Source organism: Diceros bicornis, chromosome 24, assembly GCF_020826845.1.
Source record: "Diceros bicornis minor isolate mBicDic1 chromosome 24, mDicBic1.mat.cur, whole genome shotgun sequence".
Classification (NCBI taxonomy): Eukaryota; Metazoa; Chordata; class Mammalia; order Perissodactyla; family Rhinocerotidae; genus Diceros; species Diceros bicornis.
The window spans coordinates 3,214,850-3,235,405 of NC_080763.1; the positions used below are offsets into that span (position 1 = coordinate 3,214,850).

The window sequence follows — 20,556 nt, forward strand, 5'->3', positions numbered from 1 at the left end:
TTAAATAGAATGGTCATAGAAGGCCTCTGTTAGGTGATTTGAGTTAAACTCTGAAAGATATGAGGAAGTGAGCTTTGTGAATATCTCTAAAGGAAGAGCATTCTAAGAAAATAAAACAGTTTGTGTGGCTTGGTGATGTGTACATGAAGATGTATTTTCCTATTGTATATGTTTAAAATTTTCCATGAAAAAAATTAAAAACAAAAAGTAGTCCTGGTTGTAAAACTTGTATCCAGATTTTATGTCTGCATTTTGGAAAAGAAAAATCATGATAGAAAATTTAATAGATATTCTTAATTTTCTAAAACACAATATTTTAGCAATTTACCTCCTCAGAAATAATATCTTAACTTGTTTATTTCTCTACATCCTCACTAACTCTGGCTACAGTACAATCTAGCATTTGATTACATATTGCTATTTATCACTGCATAGTTGTATTGTGTATGTTAGTCTTTCCAGTTATTTGTTAAACTCTTAATCATGTCTTACCTTCTTATCCCCTCCTTTCTATCATTCCCTTTAAAGTGATTAGATGTATTACAAATTCTCTATAAAAAATTATAGAGAAATAAAACTTAGTGATAACTTTGTTAAATACACCAGTCCCTAATAATTCTTATAGCATTTTGGTGTGTTGAGAATGTAAAAGAAAAAAAAAGTAAGCTGCACAAAATATTATACCCACAGGCAATTTAAAAGTTTTGAGCACTTAGAGAGCTGGTTCAAAAATACTTTAGGTATTTTTTTCAAGTAATTGGCCAGATGTGAGGTACAATTTGAATAGAGACCTTTCTTAGTCACATACTTATAATGATTTTTACACTAAAAAATTTGTTCTTTCAGTGATTTAGTTTCTGTTGCCATAGTACTAGGCTACATTGCACAAACATTTTGAGTAAATTCTGTCAGTTTTTCCTTAAGATGACCAAGAGTCTTAATAAGTAGATGATTGTGATTGAAGCAAACAAAATGAAATCAGCCTCGTTCAACCCAAAGAGTTTGCTGGACCCTCTCAAACTTATTTGGCTAGATTGTGAGGTCATGCCCAGACACCAACAAGGAGTGTCTGAAAAGTCACTCACTGAGAACCAGCCTACGTTTAGGGGAAGTGGTGACAGGCTGGTCAGGCAATGAGGAAGACTCCTGTCGAAGACAGATTTGTCAGTGTTAGTCATTACAACTAGAACATAATGTTTAAAGGAAAATGCATGACATTGCTGGGAAGCTATGTTGGAAGAGCTGTGGCCAAAGGAAAGAGAATTACAAATTTAGGGAGAATTGCACTTCCATTACACTCATACCCTGGAAGTCTGGTGCATAAACAGTTTTCTTTTCATAATTTGATTCACCCTAGTTATGATCTATTTTAATACAAGGCAAAACCTCTATTTTGAGAATAGCGTTGTTACCTCAGGAAGGAAGGATTACTACATTATGCTGACATCCAGTTGGAAACACTTCAAGGATTTGCAATGATTAATTTTTCAGTATCAGACTATCTAATCATAGGCCTTATCTAATCATAAAAACAGTTTTGGAATAGTGGCCATACCTCAGTGTCAAACACAGAAAACATATGGCATCATCATAATTCAAAGGTCACCAAACTGCTGTGAGACCATAAACAGTAATTTTGATCTCTGAACTTCAGTTTTCTCATCTGAAAAATGGAGACACAGATTTTCTTCCTTCTGCATTTTACTGGTATGTTTTGAGTATACCAAAATCCTGAGCCTAATTCTTTTAGACAAAAACCCGAACAAAGGGAAAAATAAAGAATAATAAAAGAACCATTCATGTTGCCCTCAAAAAGAATGTTTCTGGGTCGGCCCCGAGGCTTAGTGGTTAAGTGCACACGCTCCGCTGCTGGCGGCCCCGGTTCGGATCCCGAGCATGCACTGACGCACCGCTTCTCTGGCCTCATGGCCGCGTCCCACATACGGCAACTAGAAGGATGTGCAACTATGACATACAACTATCTACTGGGGCTTTGGGGGGGGGGAGGAGGAGGATTGGCAATGGATGTTAGCTCAGAGCTGGTCTTCCTCAGCAGAAAGAGGAGGATTAGCATGGATGTTAGCTCAGGGCTGATCTTCCTCAAAAAAAAAAAAAAAGTTTCCCATGTTAATTGTTTTTTTTTTTTTTTTTTTTTTTTTTTTTTTGTGAGGAGATCAGCCCTGTGCTAACATCCGCCAATCCTCCTCTTTTTTTGCTGAGGAAGACGGCCCTGGGCTAACATCTGTGCCCATCTTCCTCCACTTTATATGGGACGCCGCCACAGCATGGCTTGCCAAGCAGTGCGTCGGTGCGCGCCCGGGATCCGAACCAGCGAACCCCGGGCCGCCGCTGCGGAGCGCGCGCACTTAACCGCTTGCGCCACCGGGCCGGCCCCTTCCCATGTTAATTGTTAATCCTCCTCTGAAGGGAGAATTTCCTTAGATTTCTACCTGAGGACTAGAGCTCTGCTTTATATTCCTCTGTCATATCACAAATTCTCTATTCAATCATCATTCATTCGTTTATTTGTTCATTCTTTTAGTGAGTTGATCATTTGCCAGATATTAAGATCCTGTCATGTGCCAAGCAACAGGCCAGGGACTGGGATACAGGAGCAAAGAGGAATAAGACATAGTTCTAGCCATCATGGAGCTGGTAGTAGACCAGGGGGGACCAACATTATACAAGAATTTACCAATGCACTGAGTTTATGCAGTAGTAGTACAAAATGCTATGGGAGCTTTCAACAGGGGATTATGTAACCTATTTTGGGGGTCAGATGAGTTTTAGAGATATCAAAACTAAAACAAGAAAAATGAGAAGTTGGCTAAGCAAAGAATAGAGGGGAAAATGGTTTAGACAGAGGGAAGAGCACTGAATTGATTTTTTGTGTGTGTGTGTGAGGAAGATCAGCCTTGTGCTAACATCTGCCAATCCTCCTCTTTTTTTTTTGCTGAGGAAGACTGGCCCTGGGCTCACATATGTGTCCCTCTTTCTCCACTTTATATGGGACACCGCCACATTGTGGCTTGCCAAGCGGGGCGTCGGTACGCGCCCAGGATCCGACCCAGCGAACTGGCGAACCCGGGGCCGCCACAGTGGAGCGTGCGCACACTTAACCACTTGTGCCACTGAGCCGGCCCCTGAATTGATTTTTTGAAGTACTTAAAGGAAAGCCAACATGACTACAGGATAGAGAGAGAAGATCCAGATCTTGGAGGCCTGATTAAGTGTTTGTCTTTATTCTGAGAGTAATGGGAAGCCACTGAAGTTTTTTTGTTTATTGTTTTATATGTTTCAGCAGGGAAGTGACATGATCACTTGCATTTTTAAAAGATCATTCTAGGCACTATGTGCAGAATGGAGGAGAGATGGCACACAAATAATGTATGTGGAGAGACCAGTTAGGAGGCAATTAGAGGAAATGAATTAGGGTGTTGGCAGAGAAGAGGAGGGAAAAGTGGACTGATTCAAGAGATATTTGAGAGGCAGAATCAATAAGATTGGATTGTGAGGGAAGGATAAATCCAGGATGACTTTCAGATTTCTGGCTTAAGCAAATAGGTGGATGCCACTTATTTAAATAAGGAATACTAGAAGAAGAGAAGGTTTGGGAAGGAGAATTACGAATCCCTGACCAGCACAGCATATACAGTAAGCCATTTAGAATACAAAAATCTCAGGGTGCAGATTACCTATAGATATACAAACACAGATTCTCATCAAAATCATGCTTATGATTTGATCCTTAAATCTTGCTTTTTAAGTTCTGGATGATATTTATATCCTTTTATTGGTCTTTTACAGTCCTATTCTTGGGCATTTCAGATCCTTTTAGGCCAGGCTTTGGATGCTGTACTGGTTCCAACTTTAAACTGCACTGTTTGATGCCTCCTCTTTCTTGTAAATTCTAAAACCATAACTTCTTGTTTTCTCTTATCCTTGGATCTCTCATGTAAGATCTGATTTCATCTGAAAGTCACTCCCACAGCTTGAATTTTCTTCATTTCTTTTACTTCCTTTTTCTCCATTGGGTTCTAATAAACTCAATCATTTTCTACCCTCCAGCTACTAATCTTCCTTATGTTGTACCAATTTCCAAAACTAAACAAAAAATCAGAAAACTGCTATGAAGGAAGAAGCATATTTTATTACAAGCTATTATTGCCTGATGTTACTGGGGGACACTTGTTTCACAGTAATGAAACAGGATTGAACTGAATGTCTACATATATTTTTCAGTCTTCACAAAAGATATAGCTAAACATAAGAATATAGAAAATTTGAAAATAAAAGAGTGGAAAAGATATGTCAGGTAAATACTAAACAAAAAAAAGCTAGTGTAAATCTATTAGTATCAGAAAAAGTAAAATTTTAAAGCAAAGGGTCACTAACTATAATGAAAAGATCAAATCACCAGGAACAACAAGGAATTAGAGACAAATCCCACAAAAAAATAAAATCAACAAGAGTATAGAAAATTTGAATAAAACAATTAATATACTTGATTCAATGGACACATATTAGAACACTCCACCCAAAACTGCAGAATACACATTCTTTCAAGTAGAATATTTGTGAAAATATTTGTGACTGTATATTGGGCTATAAACAAAGTCTGAACAAATTTCAAAAGAATGTTATACATATTGCATTCTTTGATCACAGTGAATTAAATAAGAAATATGTACTGAAAAAACAATTATAAAAGTTCATGTGTTTGGAGACTAAGCAACATACTCATGAATCAATTAGAAAACAATGGAAATTTGAAAATCTTTAAACTGAATGAGAAAAATATTGCCTATTAGAAAATGATGGAGATTGGTGCTTCTAGACGTGGTGGATTAACTGATACTGGGCTTAGCCTTGTGCCATAAGCTATAAAAGTAGCAAAATATACAAAGCAACTGTTTTCAGGCAGTGGACAACAGTGCAGGACAACGATCCTCAAGATAAGGTGAACTTTATGTTTGCCCTGCCTTTCTGGATGAGGGCACTTTTTTGGTGTGTGGTGGACAGAGGTGGACCCAAGTGCAGAGCAGCAGTATTGCTAGGGAGAGGAGGCAGAGGTCAGAATGTGGGCTGCTGAGGTGGCTGCAATTTGTGGGTCAGTATACCTAAAATGACAGAGCTGTGAAGAAGAGAATCTCAAATGTCTGTGGGGAAGTTATCTTCAGGACTATGGGCTAAGTGCTTGGCTGCACAGAGGCAAGGCAAGACCATCTGAGGCCTACCAGTAGTGACTGTTGAGGGACTGAGAACTTAACAGAAACATCAGTGCTGGAAGATTGTGGAATTCCAATCCACTCAGACTGGAGAGATCTTACTGAGTACTTTGGGCATTCAGCTGAAACCCCAGTATGGTCCATCACCTAGCACTAAGGGCAAAACCGGAATAGGATCAAGGTAAATCAGTATAATCAACAACCTGCCAGAATAAAACTCCACACTCTTTAAAAAAAGACAATATAGGGGGGCCGCCCAGTGGCGTAGTGGTTAAGTTCGCACTCTCCGCTTCGGCGGCGACTCGGGGTTCGCAGGTTTGGATCCTGGGCGCAGACCAATGCACTGCTCATCAGGCCATGCTGTGGTGGCATCCCATATACAAAGAAAAAAGAGAGGAAGATGGGCACAGATGTTAGCTCAGAGCTGATCTTCCTCAGCAAAAAGAGGAGATTGGCAATGGATGTTAGCTCTGAACCAGTCTTCCTCACACACACAAAAAAGACAATATAATACAATTCCTCACAATGTAGCATCCAAAACTGATCCACATACAGTAAGAAATTACTAGACATGTAACTCAAGAAGCAGGGAAATGTGACCCTTAATCAAGAGACAAAATAGTAGAAACAGAGACAACCCTAAATGTTGGAATAAGTAGACATGGACTTTAAAGCAGCTTTTATAAATATATTCAAGGGTTTAAAGGAAAAGATGAAGTTTTCCTTTAAAAGTGAATGAATAGGGCCGGCCCCGTGGCTTAGCGGTTAAGTGCGCGCGCTCTGCTACTAGCGACCCGGGTTCAGATCCCTGGCGCGCACCTACGCACCGCTTCTCCAGCCATGCTGAGGCCGAGTCCCGCATACAGCAACTAGAAAGATGTGCAACTACAACATACAACTATCTACTGGGGCTTTGGGGGAAAAAATGGAGGAAGATTGGCAATAGATGTTAGCTCAAAGCCGGTCTTCCTCAGCAAAAAGAGGAGGATTAGCATGGATGTTAGCTCAGGGCTGATCTTCCTCAAAAAAAAAAAAAACGTTTTTTTCTTCTATTAGAAATGAAGAGAGGCTAGAAAGTAATGCTCAAAGCATAAAACTTAAGTTAGAGAAGAAACAGCAGAATAAATAAAATAGAAGGAAGGAAACAGTAAGAATAAGGGAAGAAGGTAATGACATAGTAAACAAATTTATACGAGGCCAATGGAAAAGAATAATAAAAGCAGCAAATTTTTAACAAATTTGGTCAAGAAAAAAAGAAAATGCACAAATAAATGATAATATGAATCAAAAGGCGGACTGAGCTAGAAATGCTTCCAACATTAAAAACATAACAAGATATTATAATCAAGTTTATGCTAAAACTTTTGAAAACTAGAATCAAATTTATGGTCTCAGAAAACGTAACTTCCTACAGCTATCTTAAGAAGAAATTGAATCTCTAAATAGTAGTTCTATAGCCATGAAATAAATTGTCAGTAAATTAAAATCTTCCTGCAAAGCAAACTTTAGACCCATAGTTCTACCAGTCAAGGAACATACAATTCTGATATTATACAAACTATATCAGAGAATAGAAAAAGAAGATTAACTCCCCAACTCTATTTAAAAGCTAGTATAAGCTTGATATCAATATATCAGTATAACCTGACTAAAACAGTAGAGAACCATCAGGACCATATGAAAATCTTAATAGTGAAAATTCTAAAGAAGTTCAGTTATAAAATGGAATCTGACAATATATAAAAGAGATAATACATCATTACCAGGATGAGTATATCTCATAAATCCAGGATTAGTTTAATATTTGAAACAAAACATGTTTGTAAATATTCAACACACTTATGATGTTTGAAAAACGCTTCCTAACAAACAAGGAATAAAAAGGACCTTTCTAACCAGATTATCTACCAAATATCACAGCTAACATTATTCCTAATTTGATATGTTGAGAGCATTCTCTTTAAGCTCAAGAAAAAGACAGGGGGGAGTGACGTCAGCATCATGGCGGAGTGAGCTTTCCCGTGAATTCTTCCCCCACAAAATACAACAAAAGTAACAGCCACAGACCAACAACGGAATCCCAGACAGTGAAAAGCTGGAGCGGAGGGATCCACACTGCCGCACATCTGAGAGCGGAACGTGCTGGGCCCCCGGAGGAAGTGGGGAGAGGTAAGGAGAACTCCGCTCCCTCCCCATCAGATCATCGATCCGGTCCGCGCGGCTCCCAGAGAGGGGGGAGGGGCGGCCCTCGGCGGGAAACTGTAGCTCTTCGGGCTCTCTCAGCCAGTGGGAAACTCCCGCACAGAGGGCTCAGAGGAGCCACAGGGCTACCATCAACATCTGAGCAACCCAGAGAGCGGATAAAGAGGGGCAAACGAGAAGCCTCCCACGTCAGGGACCCAGAGGGCAAAAGAGAGAGCTCCCCCCTCCCCGCAACCCGGAGTCTGCAGCTCGACCAGATCTAGCGGTCCGAGGCAGACCTGAATAAACTGGACTGGACCCATGGATCGCAGTGGGGAAAAGAAACAAAACAAAACAAAACAAAACTGCGGATCGCAGCAGAAAAACTGGGGCAGAGCGCAGGGGGCTTAGACTACACAGCCCTTTACCACCAGACAGTGGCGGCAGGTGGAAATTGCAACCAGAGACTTCCAGGATGAGGAAAATCAAAACCAACACAGGAACCACAATGCAAAAATATATGAAATCACCAGACCAGAAACAAAATGACAAGCACCCAGAAATCAACCCCGAAGACACAGAAATCCATAAACTAAATGACAGAGATTTCAAAATAGCTATCATAAAAACACTCAACAAAATACGAGACAACACAGACAAACAATTAAATGAGATTAGGAGTTTCTTCACAAAAGAGATTGAAATCATAAAGAAAAACCTATCAGGGCTGATGGAGATGAAGAACACAATGGAGGAGATAAAGGAGAATCTGGAATCTTTAAAGAACAGAGCTGACAATATGGAGGAAAGAATTAGTACTTTAGAGGATAGGAATACAGATATACTCCAGATGGAAGAAGAGAGAGAACTAAGACTAAAAAGAAATGAAGAAAGACTCCGAGAAATATCGGACTCTATTAGAAAATGTAACATAAGAATTATAGGTATTCCTGAGGGAGAGGAGAGGGAAAGAGGAACAGAGAGCCTATTCAAGGAAATAATAGCTGAAAATTTCCCAAATCTGGGGAAGGAGCAGGAAATACCAGTAAGCGAAGCCAACAGGACTCCTATATATATTAACAGACAAAGGCCTTCACCATGACACCTAGTGGTAAGGCTAGCCAGGGTCAACGACAAAGAAACAATATTAAGGGCAGCTAGACAAAAACAAAAAATAACGTACAAAGGAACTCCCATCAGGCTCTCAGCGGATTTCTCAACAGAAACTTTTCAGGCTAGAAGAGACTGGAATGATATATTCAAAATACTGAAAGACAAAAACTTTCAGCCAAGAATACTCTATCCAGCAAAAATATCCTTCAAATATGATGGAGAAATAGTAACTCTCCCAGATAAACAAAAGCTAAGGGAGTTCATGGCCACGAGACCCCCACTACAAGAAATACTCAAGAAGGCCCTCAGGCCTGAAAAAAAGAAGAGAAAGGGAACACAAAGCTTGGAGTAAGGAGAAAAGTAGGTAGACAAAATCAGAGAAATAGTAGATCTTTACCGGAATAGGTTAGCAACCACTTAAATACTAAACTCAAAGATCAAAGGAAGAAATTCACCAAAAATAAATTTAACCTCATCACTGTAAACACACAGCCACAACACAAGATAGAATAAGGTATAACAAGAGCAACTTAGAAGGGGAAGAGGAAAGTGACTGAATTGACTTAGTATAAGGAAATAGGAGGCTATCAGATAATGGACTATCTCATACAGAAGATTTTTCGCCCAAACCTCAAGGTAACCACTAAACAAATAATCAAATTAAAACCACATATGATAAACAAAGAGAAAACTAGAAGAATCATAAGACAGAACAACCAAACTGAATTGGCAGTCCAAAACAAATGGGACAAGAAACAAAGGAAATGCAAAAGAACCAGAAAATAAGTGACAAAACAGCAACATTCAGCCCTCATATTTCAATAATTACCCTAAATGTAAATGGATTGAACTCTCCAATCAAAAGATACAGAGTGGCAGGATGGATTAAAAAGCAAGACCCAACAATATGCTGCCTTCAGGAAACACATCTTAGCACTAAAGACAAGCACAGGCTCAGAGTGAAAGGATGGAAGACAATACTCCAAGCTAATGGCAAACAAAAGAAAGCAGGTGTTGCCATACTCATATCAGACAAAGTAGACTTCAAGATAAAACAGGTTAAGAAAGACAAAGAAGGGAAATATGATAAAAGGGACACTCCATCAAGAAGACATATCACTTATAAATATATATGCACCCAACATAGGAGCACCAATGTACATAAAACAACTATTAACAAACCTAAAAGGAGAAATCAACAACAACACAATAATAGTAGGGGATCTTAACACCCCACTTACAGCAATGGATAGATCATCCAGACAAAAAGTTAATAAAGAAATATTAGACTTAAATGAAAAACTGGACGAGATGGACCTAGTAGACATATACAGAGCACTCCACCCAAAAACAGCTGACTACACATTCTTCTCAAGCACGCATGGAACATTCTCTAGGATAGACCATATGTTGAGAAACAAAGCAAGCCGCAATAAATTTAAGAAGATTGAAATCATAACAAGCATCTTTTCAGACCATAAGGCTATGAAACTGGAAATGAACCAGGAAAAAAAAACTGGGAAAGTGACAAAAATGTGGAGATTAAACAACATGCTACTGAACAACCAATGGATCATTGATGAAATTAAAGGAGAAATCAAAAACTATCTGGAAACAAACGAAAATGATAACATGCCATATCAAACCATATGGGACGCAGCAAAAGCGGTCCTGAGAGGGAAACTCATAGCGATACAAGCCCACCTTAACAAACAAGAAAAAGCCCTAATAGGCAACCTTAAATTACACCTAACAGAACTAGAAAAAGAAGAACAAACAAAGCCCAAAGCCAGCAGAAGGAGAGAAATAATAAAAATCAGAGCAGAAATAAATGATATTGAGACCAAAAAAACAGTAGAAAGGATTAATGAAACAAAGAGTTGGTTCTTCGAGAAGATAAACAAAATAGACAAACCCTTAGCCAGGCTAACTAAGAAAAAAAGAGAAAAGGCTCAAGTAAATAAAATTAGAAATGAAAGAGGAGAAATTACAACGGATACCATGGAAATACAGAGGATTATAAGAGAATACTATGAGAAATTATATGCCAACAAATTGGACAATCTAGAAGAAATGGATAAATTCTTAGACTTATACAACCTCCCAAAATTGAACCAAGAAGAAATGGAGAATCTGAATAGACCAATCACAAGTAAAGAGATTGAAATAGTAATCAAAAACCTCCCAAAAAATAAAAGTCCAGGACCAGATGGCTTCTCCAGTGAATTTTACCAAACATTCAAAGAAGATTTAATACCCATCTTCCTCAAACTATTGCAAAAAATAGAGGAAGATGGAACACTTCCTGAATCATTCTATGAGGCCAACATCACCCTGATACCAAAACCAGACAAAGACAATACAAAGAAAGAAAATTACAGGCCAATATCGCTGATGAACATTGATGCAAAAATCCTCAACAAAATATTGGCAAACCGAATACAACAATATATTAAAAGGATCATACACCATGATCAAGTGGGATTTATACCAGAGACGCAGGGATGGTTCAACATCCGCAAATCAATCAACGTGATACATCACATCAACAAAACAAAGAATAAAAACCACATGATCGTCTCAATAGACGCAGAGAAGGCATTTGACAAGATACAACATCCATTTATGATAAAAACTCTCAATAAAATGGGAATAGAAGGAAAGTACCTCAACATAATAAAGGCCATATATGACAAACCCACAGCTAACATCGTACTCAACGGGGAAAGACTGAAAGCCATTCCTCTGAGAACAGGAACGAGGCAGGGCTGCCCACTCTCACCACTCCTGTTCAACATAGTACTGGAGGTTTTGGCCAGAGCAATTAGGCAAGAAAAAGGAATAAAAGGAATCCAAATAGGTAACGAAGAAGTGAAACTCTCACTATTTGCACGACATGATTGTATATATAGAAAACCCTAAAGAATCTGTTGGAAAACTGTTAGAAACAATCAACAACTACAGCAAAGTTGCAGGGTACAAAATCAATCTACAAAAATCAGTTGCATTTCTATATGCTAATAATGAACTAACAGAAAGAGAGCTCAAAAAGATAATACCATTTACAATTGCATCAAAAAGAATAAAATACCTAGGAATAAATCTTACCAAGGAGGTGAAGGACCTATACAATGAGAACTACAAGACATTATTCAGGGAAATCTACGATGACATAAAGAAATGGAAAGATATCCCATGCATGTGGATTGGAAGAATAAACATAGTTAAAATGTCTATATTACCTAAAGCAATCTACAGATTCAATGCAATCCCAATCAGAATCCCAATGACATTCTTCACAGAAATAGAAAAAAGAATACTAAAATTTATATGGGGCAACAAAAGACCCCGAATAGCTAAAGAAATCCTAAAGAAAAAGAACAAAGCAGGAGGCATCACAATTCCTGACTTCAAAACATACTACAAAGCAATAGTAATCAAAACAGCATGGTACTGGTACAAAAACAGACACACAGATCAATGGAACAGAATTGAAAGCCCAGAAATAAAACCACACATATACGGACAGCTAATTTTCGACAAAGGTGCTAAGGACATGCAATGGAGAAAGGAAAGTCTCTTCAATAAATGGTGTTGGGAAAACTGGACATCCACATGCAAAAGAATGAAAGTGGACCATGTGCTATCGCCATTCACAAAAATTAACTCAAAATGGATCAAAGACCTGAAGGTGAGACCTGAAACTATAAAACTCATAGAAGAAAATATAGGCAACACACTATTTGACATTGGGTTTAAAGGAATCTTTTCGGATGACATGCCTACCCAGACTAGGGAAACTAAAGAAAAAATAAACAAGTGGGACTTTATCAGACTAAAGAGCTTTTATAAGACAAATGAAACCAGAATCAAGATGAACAAACAACCAACCAGCTGGGAGAGAATATTTGCAAAACATACATCTGACAAGGGGTTGATCTCCATAATATATAAAGAACTCACACAATTGAACAACAAAGAAACAAACAACCCGATCAAAAAATGGGCAGAGGAAATGAACAGACACTTCTCCAAGGAAGATATACAGATGGCCAATAGGCACATGAAAAGATGCTCAACATCACTAATCATCAGGGAAATGCAAATCAAAACAACACTAAGATACCACCTCACGCCCGTTAGAATGGCTATAATCACCAAGACAAAAAACAACAAATGTTGGAGAGGATGTGGAGAAACAGGAACCCTCATACACAGCTGGTGGGAATGCAAATTGGTGCAGCCTCTATGGAAAACGGTATGGAGATTCCTCAAAGAATTAAAAATAGAGATGCCCTATGATCCAGCCATCCCACTACTGGGAATCTATCCAACGCACCTGAAATCAACAATCCAAAGAGGCTTATGCACCCCTATGTTCATTGCAGCATTATTCACCATAGCCAAGAAGTGGAAGCAACCTAAGTGTCCCTCGACTGACGATTGGATTAAGAAAATGTGGTATATATATACAATGGAATACTACTCAGCCATAAAAAAAGACAAAATCGTCCCATTTGCAACAACATGGATGGGCCTGGAGCGTATTATGTTAAGTGAAATAAGCCAGAAAGAGAAAGACAAACACTGTATGATCTCACTCATATGCGGAATATAAACCAACACATGGACAGAGAAAACTGGACTGTGGTTACCCGGGAAGTGGGGGTGGGGGGTGGGCACAAGGGGTGAAGGGAGTCATATATGGGGTGATGGACAAACAAAAATGTACAACCCAAAATTTCACAATGTTAGAAACCATTAAAATATCAATAAAAATCAAAATAAATAAATAAATAAATAAATACTGAGGAAACGAAAAAAAAAAAAAAAGAAAAAGAAAAAGACAGGGGGCATAAAGGAGAGAACTAAATGGATCTTAGGGTGAGAAAGACACCCCTGGAACTCTGTAACACTGTGGCCCAATCTAAGTAAATGAAGAGATATATCATGTTTATTGACTATAAGACAATATTGTTTTTTTAAAAAAATCAGTTCTTCCCAAATTGATCTATAGATTCAATGCAATTCCAACCAAAATCCAAATGAAGTTGTTTTTGTGTGTGTGTGTAACTTGTCAAATTGTATCTATAATTTACATGTAAGAGCCAAAAATATACTCGTGAAGAACAAGATGGGGAAATTTGCCTTACAGATTACCTAATTAAAAAGTTAAAGTAATTAAGGCAAGTGTGGTCCTGGTTTAGGGACAGACAAAATGACCAATGAAAAAGAATAGGATACCCAAACGGAACCCCACCTTTATGGAAACTTGGTTTATGACAGGTTTTGCTTTGTGGATCAGTGGAAAAAAGAATGGACTTAAAAAAAAGTGTTAATAGGGGCCGGCCCCGTGACTTAGCGGTTAAGTGCACGCGCTCCGTTGCTGGCGGCCCAGGTTCGGATCCCGGGCGCACACCGACGCACCGCTTCTCTGGCCATGCTGAGGCCGCGTCCCACATACAGCAACTAGAAGGATGTGCACCTATGACATACAACTATCTACTGGGGATTTGGGGGAAAAATAAATAAAATAAAATAATTAAAAAAAAAGTGTTAATACAATTTAAAAGCATGACATTAGACCCCTACCTCTCACCACGCACTAAAATAAATTCCAAATAGATCAAATGTCTAAATACGAATGGCAAATGATAAAACTTTTAGAAAACTATATAGAAAAATATTTTACGGCTTTGGAGTCCAAAAGGATTTCTTAATATCCAAAAAATATAAATCAAAAAGCAATGGTGACAGCCAAAACAATCTTGAAAAAGAAGACCGAAGTTGAAGGACTCACATTTCCCAATTTCAAACCTTATGACAAAACTATAGTAATCAAGACAGCCTGGTACTGGCATAAGGATAGACAAATATATCGATAGAATAAAATGGAGAATCCAGATATAAACTCTTACATTTATGGTCAGTTGATTTTCCAGAAGAGTGCCAAGACAATTCAATGGGGAAAAATAATCTTTTCAACAAGTGGTGCTGAGACAACTGGATATCCACATGTGAAAGCATGAAATTGGACCCCTACCTGAACCATACACAAAAATTAACTAAAAATGGATCATAGACCTAAAGGTCAAATATAAAACTACTAGAAGAAAACATAGGAGCAAATCTTAGTGACCTTGGGTTAGGCAATGATTTCTTAGCTACAATACCAAAAGGACAAGTGATAAAAAAAATTAATTTGACAGATTGGGCTTCATCAAAATTAAAAACTTTTGTGGGGCAAACTACACTGTCAAGAAAATTAAAAGACATCCCATAAAATGGGAAAAAATATTGATTGAGGGTGGCAAAGAAAGCCCTCTAGCAGAGCAAGAGATGCAAATGCTGGCATTCAGGAAAGTGAGCCCTATTGATATTAAGGCCTGACAGTATAAGGGCGGGGCACCAATAGTATCTGCTACCCAGTCCCAGACTCTTTCATAGAATTAGGCAGGCCCTAGTCTAAGCTTGGGTTTCTCCGGAAAGTATACATACTCTGAGGCAAAAGGCTTGTGTGCTATTACTTTATTAGGGCAAGCAGTTCCAAGAAACAGGTAGGCAAAGGGGAGTGAAGCAGGGAGGGAGGGACGACCAATATGGAATTGCATTATAGAGTTGGCCATCATTAAATGCCAACTCTATTGGTTGGTTGTTTTGGGATAGTTTGAGATATTGCTTGTTTTGGGATAGTCCTTAAGAAGCCTTAAAAACTCCTTGGGCTTTTGCGCCTAAGACCCAAAAAGTACCTGAATACAATTTTTAAAAGAATGATTAGTTCCTCCTCCCAGGTAGTTATTGATAACTGTAACTTAAGACTCTTAGACCTCATTCATACCTCAGGTTGCCTTTAATCAATATCCAACACATAATTGGTGGTAATGGATAGCAGGGATAATTGAAATCCACAGAATAATAGCTACTATTTAGTAAGCACAAGACAGTTTTATATAATGTCTAATCCTCACAAAGTAGTTTTTGTTATATTGATTTTATTGATGCTCAAACTGAGATTCAGCTAACTTAAGGAACTTGGCCAAGGTCACAAAACTAGTAAGTAGCAGACTGGGTTTCAGAACCAGTTCTTTTTTTTCACTCCTCAAACAGTGCTCTTTCTATTATACCATGGTGCCTCTTAGAAGAAAGGATTGAGATTCCTAAATCTCTCTTAGCCAGTACTTTTTAAAAAATATTATTATCTGTTAAATAGGTAATGCAAACACATGGTTTAAAATTTAAGACATACAAAAGAGTATCCAGTGAAAACTCTCCTTTTCACCCTGTCCACCAGTCACCCAGTTCCTCTTTTCAGGGGCAACTAATGTTATCGGTTTCTTGTGTAGCTTCCCCAAAACATTTATGCATAAATATAAATATTATTTTCACCCTTTTAACAGAAATTGCATATATACACACGATTCTCACCTTGGGTTTTGTTTTTTTCACTTAACAATATGTCTTGGAATTCACATCCATATCCCTACCTAAAGCTTAGCCAAAACTTTGAAATTTTCTTGTCACTGGACCTTTTATTATTAAAGAGTACAAGGTAAATTATACTAAAATTTATTTACTATTTCCCTTGCCCTACTTATCCACTGCTGAAAGAATAAACAAGAAGCAAAATGGCTAAGAATCGGGCAACAGGAAAGGCGTGGAGAAACATGAAATACACACAAGGCCAACAGAGGCTCTTAATCAAAAGACCTTTCCTGTTTTCTCTTTTAGGTTGCTTTGGCCCTAACTCATCTGTAATTTTGAGGTGAATTTCATAAGGTAACTGCTGTTACTCTTCCTTTCTATGTTTTGTGTTCCTATTCATGAGTGGAATGTTAATGCAATATTTGTCCCTTTGGCAGCTTAGACCATCGGGCCCCAATATTCCAAGATGAGAAGATAAAGTTGTGAAAATGAGTGGGAAACCTAGATCTTGTTGTTGTTCTCCAAATTTCATAGTCCTAAAGTCTCTGTCACACCATATAGCACTTGATTGCATTTAGTCTAATGCTTTTCACTGGTTGTTTCTTTTATGTAGAAAATTACATCCTTCAGGACAGAGACCAATATCTCCCCGCATGGTGCTAAGCCACAGTAGGTGCAAGTTAGTAAGTACTGGATAGAAGATAAATTTGGTGATCCTGATACTTCCTCCCACATTGACAAGAGGCTAAAATAGCTGGTTGAGGATGTGGAGAGAGGTGAGGATGGAAGTAGTTTGGAATCACAAGGAAGATTTCTCAGGATATGTGTGCTGGTCCACTCCTATATCAACATCTCAGTTAGGGGGAGAGGATGAGAGATACATATTTTGTAATTTTATTTATTTATTTATTTATCCCCCCCCCCACGCCCCAGTAGATAGTTGTATGTCATAGTTGCACATCCTTCTAGTTGCTGTATGTGGGAAGTGGCCTCAGCATGGCTGGAGAAGTGGTGCGTCGGTGTGCGCCCGGGATCCGAACCCCGGGCCACCAGCAGCGGAGCGCACGCACTTAACCGCTAAGCCACGGGGCCAACCCAAGAGATACATATTTTGAAAAAGCTCCTTAGGTGATTCTCATAGTCCTCCATCCTCATACCCCTAATTCATAATTATGGCTAGGAGAAAGGAGAGCACAAAGAGCAAATATCAAATATACACTTAAGCTGAAAATTATTAAACAATTTATCTTAAAGGGAAGAAGACCGGTCTTCCTTTTTCTTTTCTACTTTCTTTATGCTTCTTGTCATAGCAGTAGCACACAGGAGGGGCAAACTGTAATAGTGAAAGCTGCCACGCACATGATCTAATTGGCTCAGATGGCTTATTTTTTTTTACTTTATTTTTATTTTATGAGGAAGATCAGCCCTGAGCTAACATCTGCAATCCTCCTCTTTTTGCTGAGGAAGACCGGCCCTGGGCCAACATCCATGCCCATCTTCCTCCACTTCATATGGGACGCTGCCCCAGCATGGCCTGACAAGCGGTGCGTCGGTGCACGGCCGGGATCCAAACCGGCAAACCCGGGCCGCCCCAGCGGAGCGCGTGCACCTAACCACTTTCGCCACTGGGCTGGCCCAGATGGCTTATTTTTGTGTGTCCGAGGTGTTCTAATTTGTTTGGTTAAAGTCGTTCTATCTTCTTTTTCCTATCTTCCTGAAAAATTCCCTCAGAAAGATCCTGGATCTGTGATATTAATGTCCACTAATCTATACACTAATACTTTCTAATTCAGTGGTTCTTAAACTTGAATGAGCATCAGAATCACCTGGAGGGTGTGTTAAAACACAGGTGCTGGAACCCACTCCCAGATTTTCTGATTCGGTAGCTATAAGGTGGAGTCCAAGAATTTTCATTTCTAACAAATTCCCACTTGATGCTGATGCTGCTGGTTTGGGGACCACACTTTGAGAACTACTGTTATTAACAGTAACTGGGGCTGGCCCCGTGGCATAGCGGTTAAGTGCTTGTGCTCCACTGCTGGCGGCCCAGGTTCCGCTCCCAGGCGCCCACTGATGCACCGCTTGTCAGGCCATGCTGTGGGTCGTCCCATATGAAGTAGAGGAAGATGGGCACAGATGTTAGCCCAGGGCCAGTCTTCCTCAGCAAAAAGAGGAGGATTGGCATGGATGTTAGCTCAGAGCTGATCTTCCTCACACACACGCACACAAAAACAGTACTATTAATTTCATACTTCCCACTATTTGGGGGGGAATCCCAGAAACTATGAAGGGTGATTGGGAATGGCAATCCCAATAAATGTTAATAGAAGAAGACTTTGTAATGCATGTTTAGGGAGAAGAAATGCTCTTTAAGCATAGTTACGTTGAGAAGTTTCACTAGCATTTGGATGAGATTTCTTTGTCGTCATAGTGAGAGCTTTTGACCTAAAATTCATCCTCCCTGTGTGAGAATTCTCATTAAAAAAACAAAAAACAAAAAAACAGGAGGGGGGAGAAGGTTGCAACCCATCTTAATGTTCCTTTTCCCCAATTCACCATGAAATATATTTTGGATCCACCTACTTTCCTCCATCTTTCTTGCCATAACCCTGTTCTGAATCACTATCATCTCTCACCTGGATACTGCACAATCTCCCAGCAACTTGCTACTTAGAGTGTGGTCCATAGACCCATAGCATCAGTATCACCTGGGAGCTTAATAGAAAAGCAGGATCTCAGACCCCCACACCAGAAACTGTATTTTAACAAGATCTCCAGGTTATTTGTTTGCATATTGATGTTGAAAAGCAATGTACCAAGTTGTTCTATCAGGTTTCGTTTTTGCTCCCTTCCAATCCATTCTCCACAGCTGCAAAGGTGATCCTCTTAAAAAAAAATTAGATCATGTCATCCCCCTGCAAAATATCCGCACTATAATGGTGTCCCATGGCTCTCAAAAGTCAAATTCCTTATCTTGGACTGTAAGGCCTGACATGAGCTGGATCCATCCTCTCCAATACATCCTCATCTTGCATCATGCTCCTCTCTCTCACTATGCTCCAGCCAAACCTTGCTTTTCAGTTTCTCTGTCAAGGTCTTGCTTGCCTTCAAACAAGTCGTTCCTTATGCCTGGAGCATTCTTCTCCAGCGTCCATTGCATATCTAGCTCCTTCTCATCTTGCAGCTCTCAGCTTAAACATCACCTCCTCAGAGAAACCTACCTTGGCCATCCTATCCAAATTAGTGCCCCATGTCCCATTATTATTAATTTCCTTCACAGTATTTTTCATAATTTATAATTATTTAATTTGTTTACTTTTTGGGCCAAGCACCACCCTTACAAAGGAAGTAAGCCTCTTCTAGTCACAATGTCTGGCACACAGTGTGTACTCAGTAAATATCTGCTTAAGGAATGACCACTTGTTTCTTTTCCAAGCAAGGGAAAATTGGAATGGAGGTGGGGATTTTAAATTTTGGGGAAAAGGAAGGAAGAAGGGATTTCAAGAAAAAATAAAAACAAAAAACAAGGCAGAGGGATGAAAATGAGAATTTTGTCGGTTGAGGCATTATCCACATGCGGATATTCCAAAGGGCTAGCCAGGCCCACTTCTCACGTGTGGTGAGTGGGGGCACATTAGTGAGTGAGTTAGCTAACTAGTTAGTTTGGTGCAATACCCGCTTGTGCTTCACCCACCACCTACTCCCAGCCCTCCTGTTAGCTGAATGGTCTGGATTTTATCATTGGCTCCCAGGGATAGAGAAGGAGGGAAAATATGCTTCCACTTCAACAGTGGTCACCTAAGATGCCCTCAGTGCAGGTAACAGGGAAGCCACAGTTATCTTCCCACTCTGTATGGAGATCACACTCAAATGGTTAAACTTATGTTTATAACTAATGCTTTTCTCTCTCTCCAAAGGAGATCTCCTGTCTTTCCCCACTCGTCCAGATTTTCATGTAAATACAGTGATGTAATTCTCATTTGCACTACTGTATCCTATTTTGTGGTTGACTGGGTTAGTTTAGAATGTTGATAAGCAGATTGATTTCTTAAACATATCTTCTTGATTCTGTTCCTAAACATCTCGAATTTCTGAGCTAGGAAGCATTAATCTATAAGATATACATCATTCAGGTGTCAATTTTGTTAATGCTGACTTCTAAAGTTCCTGAAAGGTGGTTGTGAGTAGTACACCACGCCTTGTGTAGTGATCATGAGGTTAATATTGTGGGTTTTCTTTTGTACTAGTCACTTAGATTTTCATGGAGAAAAACTGATATGGTTATAAATATCTCAGCCAGCTATTTAGAACAGTGTTTTTCAAACTTGAGAAATGAACAGGCCTCCTGTAAACACTTCTTATACTTCTCTAAGAATATGTCAGCAGAGAAATTTTGGCAATAAGCTAAAAATTCTTTTTATGTAAAAATATATTTTAATTGTGAATTATGATGAGAAATGAGTAGTTTATAAGTGATAAACTACTGTTTTAAAAACAATTAGGGATTTGAGGACCCCCATTTAAGTGACATATACACCAAGATAAGAGAGTGGAGCTGGCAGAGTTACTCATTTCCATTGATGGAAAACCAGTGCCATAGGCTTATCTGTCT

The 20,556-nt window shown here is 39.0% G+C and overlaps 1 long non-coding RNA gene across 1 annotated transcript in view; it reads left to right on the top strand.

Moving 5' to 3' along the window:
- Nucleotides 1–20,556, top strand: part of LOC131420759 (uncharacterized) — a 32,453-nt gene that overhangs the window by 9,296 nt on the left and 2,601 nt on the right. The window contains exon 3 of the long non-coding RNA XR_009223666.1: nucleotides 16,251–16,298. This is a non-coding gene — a long non-coding RNA (uncharacterized LOC131420759). The remainder of the gene's footprint in view (nucleotides 1–16,250; nucleotides 16,299–20,556) is intronic.